This window comes from Pipistrellus kuhlii, unplaced genomic scaffold (genome assembly GCF_014108245.1).
Source record: "Pipistrellus kuhlii isolate mPipKuh1 unplaced genomic scaffold, mPipKuh1.p scaffold_m20_p_28, whole genome shotgun sequence".
NCBI classification, from domain to species: Eukaryota; Metazoa; Chordata; class Mammalia; order Chiroptera; family Vespertilionidae; genus Pipistrellus; species Pipistrellus kuhlii.
Genome location: NW_023425527.1, coordinates 143,532 through 151,636, shown reverse-complemented (window position 1 = coordinate 151,636; position 8,105 = coordinate 143,532).

Here is an 8,105-nt window from a genome sequence, read left to right as displayed (position 1 = left end):
AACCAAGGTACATGCCCTTGACCGGAATCGAACCAGGGATCCTTCAGTCCACAGGAAGATGCTCTATCCCCTGAGTCAAACCGGTTAGCCAAACATTTTAATATATTAAAAGAAAGACTTTGGAACTATTCTTCCACTTAGAAATTGCCTGGAACATACATCTTTCAGAATAGTCAAGTCAGTAAGCTCACAGTTAATTATTTCTGTATTCTGGAATTCTAGGTGTATTTACATTTTCGTTTGAATAATTTTAACTACTTTAAAATTAATCAAAGTTAAAAATTTGGATCGAATGGTTTAAAAATCATTTAAAAATGTTTTAGCATATGATTCTTTGATTCTTTTATTCTCAAATTCATTCACAAAATTTACTTTGATTTCTAGTGGAAGAAAATTATTTAAATACTTTATTATTATACTAGAGACCCAGTGTACGAAATTTGTGCACTGGTAGGGTCCCTAGGCCTGGTCAGCGATCAGGGCTGATTGGGGCCTTCTGGCTGCCAGCGGGGCCCTCCCTTCCACAGAGCTGCCAGCTGCTGGCTGGGGCCTCCCTTCCCCGGCTACCAGCGGGGGTCTTCCTTCATTCCATGCCACCTCTGGTGGTCAGCTCACGTCATAGCAGGTGATTGAACTCCGAATCTCCCAGTCGAACTCCCGAGAGAACAATTTCCATGTGCCCCCTAGACGCAGCATCCATCCTCATGGAGGGGCTGATAGGTTCAGACATGCCAAAGGCAGTGGATCCAGCCTTGCCGCTGGGCTCCCACAGTCCCCGGCCAGGCTGATAGGCCTGGACATCCAGCTGTGGCTGAGCAGAGAAGCTGAATCTGCCCTATCTGGCGGCGGTGGATCCAGCCTCACTGATTGGCCTCCTGTGGTCTCCGGGCAAGTAGACAGGCCCAGACACTCCAGCAGCAGTGGAGTGGCTCCCATGGCTCCCTGCCAGGCCAATAGGCCTGGACTCTCCAGCCTCACCACTTGGCCCATTGGCCCCTGGCCAGGGACAGGCCAGTGCTATCTTTGTTGGTTTAATTTGCATACTTGCTCCTGATTGGCTGGTGGGCAAGTCATTATAAAAAATTGCCTATCGTTTTTATATTCATTTTGCTCTAATCATCAAATCTAGGGTTGGGGAGGTAGTAAGTGATGAATATCAGTGTTACCAGTCATCAGATACAATAGGATTTCACTTTATAAAGCATTATAAAGAACTTTTATTGCCTGGCTGGTGTGGCTCAGTGGCTGAGCATCGACCTATAAACCAAGAGGTCATGGTTTGATTCCTGGTCAGGGCACAGGCCTGGGTTGCAGGCTTGATTTTCTGTAGGGAGCATGCAGGAGGCAGCAGATCAATGATTCTCATCATTGATATTTCTATCTCCTTCTCCCTTCCTCTCTGAAATCAATAATATATTTTAAAAGGAAAAGAACTTTAAATAACTATAAGACTCTGAATATAGACAAAGCCCAGTGATTTGTTTACAACTCTTCTGGTTGCTATTTCTGAAGATATATTTATTTTTCCAGTTAAAAATATATACTTAAATCTCAGTCTGCTTAGGTTGCAATAAAATAGCATAGAATTAAAACAACAGAATTTTCTCATAATATTAGAAGCTACAAGTTCAAAAGAACCAGTGTGCCGGCACGGTCTGGTTCTGGTGAGAGCTCCTTGCTTTCTCATTGGGTGCTTATAAGGCCTTTCTTTGGTGAATGGTTCACGGGAGAGGTTTTCCTTCATCTTTTTTATTGTTTAAGAACTTTTAAAGAAATTATCTTAGAGCAAGAGAGGAGAGAGAGAGAAATATCAATTTGTTCCATTGTTTATCTCTTTTTTTAAGGTCACCAAACCTTTCAGTTTAGGACTCCACCCATATGACCTTATTCAACATTAATTACTTCCTAAAAGCCCTGCCCTATCTAAATACAATCACATTGGAGTTTAGGGCTTAAAAATACAAATTTTGGGAGGACACAATTCAGCCAGAGCATTCTAATCATGGCCCCCAAATTCATGTTGTTCTCACATCCAAAAAATGTATATTGGCTTTCACTCCTTTTTATATATTGTTATGATCACCCTTTTTGGTAATCCATTAATACACAGAAATATATTTGCACACAGTAAGACTTACTTATACAATATTTTTTATATTTATTTTTGTCAATGTCAATTGCATGTTTTACAATGCTCTCACCACAGTTATTACAGGCCATTAATATAGGTTACTATAAAAATTACTCATTCTGGAAAGTGTAGAGCAAACCAATTGATCTGCTTTGAGAAACCTTTTCCACATTGATGCACTTAGGAAATAAATTTGATTCCAAATAAGTTATTAAAGGTATAAAATATAGCCGAAACTGGTTTGGCGCAGTGGATAGAGCGTCGGCTTGGGGACTGAAAGGTCCTGGGTTTGATTCCGGTCAAAGGCATGTACCTTGGTTGCGGGCATATCCCCAGTAGGGGGTGTGCAAGAGGCAGCTGATCGATGACTCTCTCATTGATGTTTCTAACTCTCTATCTCTCTCCCTTCCTCCCTGTAAAAATCAATAAAATATATTTAAAAAATTAAAAAAAAATTAAAGGTATAAAATATAGCCCAACTGGAGTGTCTTAGTTGGTTGAGCGTTGTTTGGTCCACTGAAAGGTTACAGGAAGTTCAAATGTCCCAGGGCACATATCTGAGTTTTGGGTTGGATCCCTGAATGGGGTGGGGTGGAAGACAACCAACTAAGGTTTCTTTCTCTCATTGATGTATGTCTCTCTCTCCCTTCCCCTCTTACTCTTTTCCTCTTCCACTTTCTCTAACAATGGAAAAAATATCCTCAAATGAGGATTTAAGAAAAGGTATAAAACATAATGTATACTAGTAGATGAATTACTAGTAAATGCTCAGATGACCTAATTAAAGGATTTTGGCTAACTTTTAGCTTGAATTTTGGAATATGTAACTTAAAACACATTTACTAGTATATAGTGCCTTATGATTTTGAAACATTTTAAAAAAAATATTTTTACATTATTTAATTTGCAACTCTGTCAGGTGGAAATGATAAGTTAGCCTTTCTGCTTTTGTTTCTTCCATTATCCATCCATCTAATGCCTAACACATACACATTTAACAACTACCTGTTGAGCCGAAACCGGTTTGGCTCAGTGGATAGAGCGTCGGCCTGCGGACTGAAGGGTCCCGGGTTCGATTCCGGTCAAGGGCATGTACATTGGTTGCGGGCACGTCCCCGGTAGGGGGTGTGCAGGAGGCAGCTGGTCAATGACTTTCTCTCATCGACATTTCTAGCTCTCTATCCCCCTCCCTTCCTCTCTGTGGAAATCAATAAAATATATTTAAAAAAAAATAAAAATAAACAAGAAATCTAATGAACAAAATAAACTGGTGAATAAAATAGAATCAGAGGCATGGAAACAGAACAGACTGATGAATCTCAAAGAGAAGGGGGAAGGGAGGTGGGAGGAGAGTAACCAAAGATCTTACCTATGGATACAGACAGTAAAGTGCTGAAGGCCTGGGGTGGGGCAGGAACCGGGTGGAAGGGGGCACTGGCAGGGAAAAAGGGGAACATCTGTAATACTCTCAACAATAAAGATTTAACTAAAAAATAAAAAAAATAGATATACCACAAAGTTAGCCTTTAACCATTTTTAAGTGTACAGGTCAGTGTCAATTATATATACAATATTGTACAACCATCACTACAATTTGTGAAATTTCATTACCTCAAACAGAAATTCTGTACATTAAGTAATAATACCCGTTCTCCTTCCAGTTTCTGGTAATCTCTTGTGTCTCCTTCCTGCTTGAAAAAAGTCAGCTGCATATTCAGTTGCCAGCCCTCTCCACGCGTGTGCCTCCAAACCTCTGCTTTTACTTTTGCAGCTCCTCTGAGTCTCAGTGTGCTTTTCTATTTCCTTCTAGTTGTAGAATTTCCACTCAGCCACCTTCCTGTGGTTCTGGATGATGTCCATTATGTCTTTTAGTTTTAATTTTGAAGTTATTGTGCAAGGAAGCAGTTCAGGTGTTTACCTATACTGCCATCTTGGTTTCGCATCTTTATTTTTTCATGCCTTTCCCTTATTTATAAAACAAGATAGGACTAAATGATTGTCACCAAATTCATTGGTTTAATTTTGTGGTTTCTGCTTTTATAAAGGCATTATTAGTCACTTTAAATGAGCAATAGTGGAAATATGGGAAATAGTGACACATTTTTAAAATTTTTTTTTAAATCAATACAAGGGTTTCTATTTCAATACATTATATTTCAGTTTTGATACATGATGTTGAAATGTTCTCTTGCTTAAAAAAATTAGTTACAGAAGCAAGGCTGGCTGTTCATAATATGTATTTTTAGTTAATGTTAGTACCTAAATTTACCATTACTGTTAAGATTTACAGAACAATTTGTTCCCTCAGAACTGATTTTGACCTAAAATATGTTGACAAGCCCTGGCTGGTTTGGTTCACTGGGTAGTGCGTCAACCTGCGGACTCAAGAGTCCCAGGTTTGATTCTGGTCAAAGGCATGTACCTTGGTTGCAGGCACATCCCTAGTTGGGGGGTGTAGAGGAGGGAGCTAATCGATGTTTCTCTCTCATTGATGTTTCTCTATCCCTCTCCCTTCTTCTCTGTAAAAAATCAATAAAATATATTTTAAAAATAATGTTGACAAAAATTCATGTATTTTTTACTGCAGTATATTCCTTTGTCTGTTTTCAGATTTAATGGAGGTTCATCAAACCTTTAATAGTCCTCAACATGCAGAATTACTGGAAAAAACATGGCAACATTGGTGCCAGATATGTCATTTATAGCTCATTCTTTCATAAGGCAGCAAACCACTTCATATGCCCAAATCATTTCCTTTCTGGAGAAGATAAAGTATTGTGTCAGCATGCTTACCACGTGTGGTAATTGGTAATGTCTGTACCGCATGGCTTACTTTTAACCTTGTCCAACACAGCTCTTCTACCTCCTATGATTACCATATGTTACATCACTAGGTTAATGGAATCATTTCCATCTTTCCCTTCTAGTCACAAATGTCATTGTGGCTCAATTCCATCAGCACTACACTCAATGAAGAATAAAGTGTTCAGTACTCTGAGCATAGAAGAAATCTTTGTAATTTTCATATTTAGTGGCTTGCTTAATTTTCATTTAAAAAATTAGCTGGATTTTTTAATGAATGCTCCACTGTGGAGAATGTGTGTCTGCTAATTAAAATAGAAAATGATCATGTCATTCTCAACTCTTGCATGTAAATAGATAAAGGCAATTAAAAATTAGATGATACTAATAAAGATTATTTTTTATCATCATAAAGCACTTTTTGTTTTTAAGTGAAAACTAGTAGCAAAAGATTGAAGTGGATTTAAAAAATAGTCAATTCTAGAACCTTTTTTTTATAGAAGGAATCTATAATAATAAAAGCATAATATGCTAATTAGACCAGACAGCTGAACGACCTTCCGGATGTCAATTATTTTCACCTTTATTGAGGTATACTTTGCATATAATATACTTAACTAAAATGTACACTTTGACAATTTTTGACAAATACACCTATATAACCACATAGTCAAAATATAGAATATTATAATCCCACAAAGTTCCCTCTTAATCTTTTGCCATGACTCCTCCACACCAGCTCAGTCCCAGGTGACCACTAATGTGCTTTCTTTCACTATAGTTTTTTAAAATTTATCTTTATTATTGGAAGTAATAACAGATGTATCCTTTTTTCACTGTAGTGATTGCCAGTACAAGAATTTCATATAATAGGAATCATATAGTATGCACTCTTTTGTGCTTGGAGTTTTTTGGTTTTTACTCAGCATATTTTTGAGATTTGTCCATGTTGTTGTGTTTATCAGTAGTTCATTTTTTATTTTGTTAATCCTCACCTAAGGATATTTTTTCCATTGATTTTTAGAGAGAGTAGAAGTGGGGGGCGGGTAAGAGAAATATTGATGAGAGAGACACACACATTGATTGGTTGCCTTCTGCATGCACCCTGACGGGCTGGGCATCAAATGTGCAACCCAGGTAAGTGCCCTTGACTGGGAATTGGACCTGTGATCCTTCGGCGCGCAGGTCAATGCTCTGTTCGATTGAGTAACAGTTCATTTTTTTTTGAGGTGGGGTGCAGGGAGGTGGCTTCAGTATCCCCTAATGCCCCCAGTGGCTGCTGGCACAAAAGCCCACAACTGGAGACTTAGAACAACGGTAATTTATTCTCTCATAGTTCTTTTTAAAGAAAAACAATTTTATTGATTTCAGAGAGGAAGGGAAAGGGATAGAAAAATAGAAATATTGAAAGAGAAACACCACATGACCTCACTCATTTATGGATAATAAAGAACATTATAAACTGATGAACCAAAAGATAGATATAGAGACAGTAAAGCAACAAGCAGACTGTCAAATTACAGGGGGGAGGGGAGGGAGATATGGGGGAGATAAGAGATCAACCGAAGGACTTGTATACATGCATATAAGTACAACCAAAGTACAACCTGAGGAGGGTGGGTATGTATGGGAGGGGGGGGCAATGGTAAAATATGTACACAGATAATAATTTAATAAAAAAATTGCAAAAAAGAAAAATAGAAATATCAACGATGAGAGAAAATCATTGATTGGCTGCCTCCTGCACGCCCCCAACTGGGGACAGCCTGAAACCCAGGCATGTGCCCTTGACTGGAATTGAACCTGGGACCCTTCAATCTGCAGGCCAACGCTCTGAGTCAAACCAGCTAGGGCAACAGTTCATTTTTATTGCTAAGTAGTATTCCATTGTATGATATGTCATAACCTACTTATCCATTCACCTATTGATGGATATCTTGATTATTTCCAAGTTTGAGCTATTAATGAATTAGCTATTAAAACTATTGTGAACATTACATACACTTTTTTGTGATATGTATATGTTTGGTGGACATATTTTCACTTCTTGTGGATAAATATCTGGGAGAAGAATTGCTGGGTCATATGATAAGAACTGTCAAGCACAATTCCTTTTAAACTTATATCACCATTAACATAAGTATCCATAAAAGGACACTGTACATTTTCTCAAAAGAGCTACAGCTTGGAGAGGGAACAATTCTTATGAGAAAAAATTCTCAAAATTGAAATACCTTTGATAACATGCTTTTCATAGCTCAATGTTTTAATAGTAAGAAAGGGAATGAGGGAAGTATAAGAGGCGAGGAACTAAAAAAGAAAGTAAAGCAATGCAAAATAATGACTAAAAAGATTCTTTGACAAAGGCAGAATCATCCTACACAGCTGCTCTGAGATCCCAGCACTGTTGTCAGCAACCTTCTGGCAAAGCTACCCTGTCAAATGGATGCACTAAGATTGATCTTTTGTGAAGTAATATCTTTATTAATATACGCAAACACACCTCTCATTTATTGTAATATAGCGGCGTGGGCTTTTTCTTTTAGTAGTAATGTTTCCCCAACATATAACACTTCCCTTTGATATGTGGGCTGAGTCATAAATTAATGTCACAAATGAATGTCACCTAGATGACAAAGGAAACCACATTACCAAATAGGAAGGTGTAGCTTCATGTGAATTGTTACAGTCGAAAGCTATGTACTCTTGAACTCAATGTCATTATGTCAGATTCTGAGATACTAACTAGTTGTTGGAATGTAAAATTGTGCACATTTAAGTTTGCAGTCTTAAAAATTTTGTCAGTCTTTTCTAGACGTTCTGAAATGGAAATAGAACAGGTGGATTAAAAATAAAGACAAATGAGTTTAAAGACTTCTTGGCATCTCATAGAGAAGTTGCTGTACACTGGTGATGTTTTAAACAAATCACATATAAATACATTGAACTTGTCTGGAAACAGACTTATTTATTGGGTCTTTATATTTACCTATGAGACAAAAATAAATAGTTATAGAGGACTCATGTGCATTACTTACTATACACTTTCCACCATGTATTATTTAATCTCCAGCTGGGAGAGAGTATGTATTTTATGTGATGCCATATGTACATTAGTGAGCACAACCCACTTAATCTTAAAATAACAGTATCAGGTCAGAGATTTAGAATA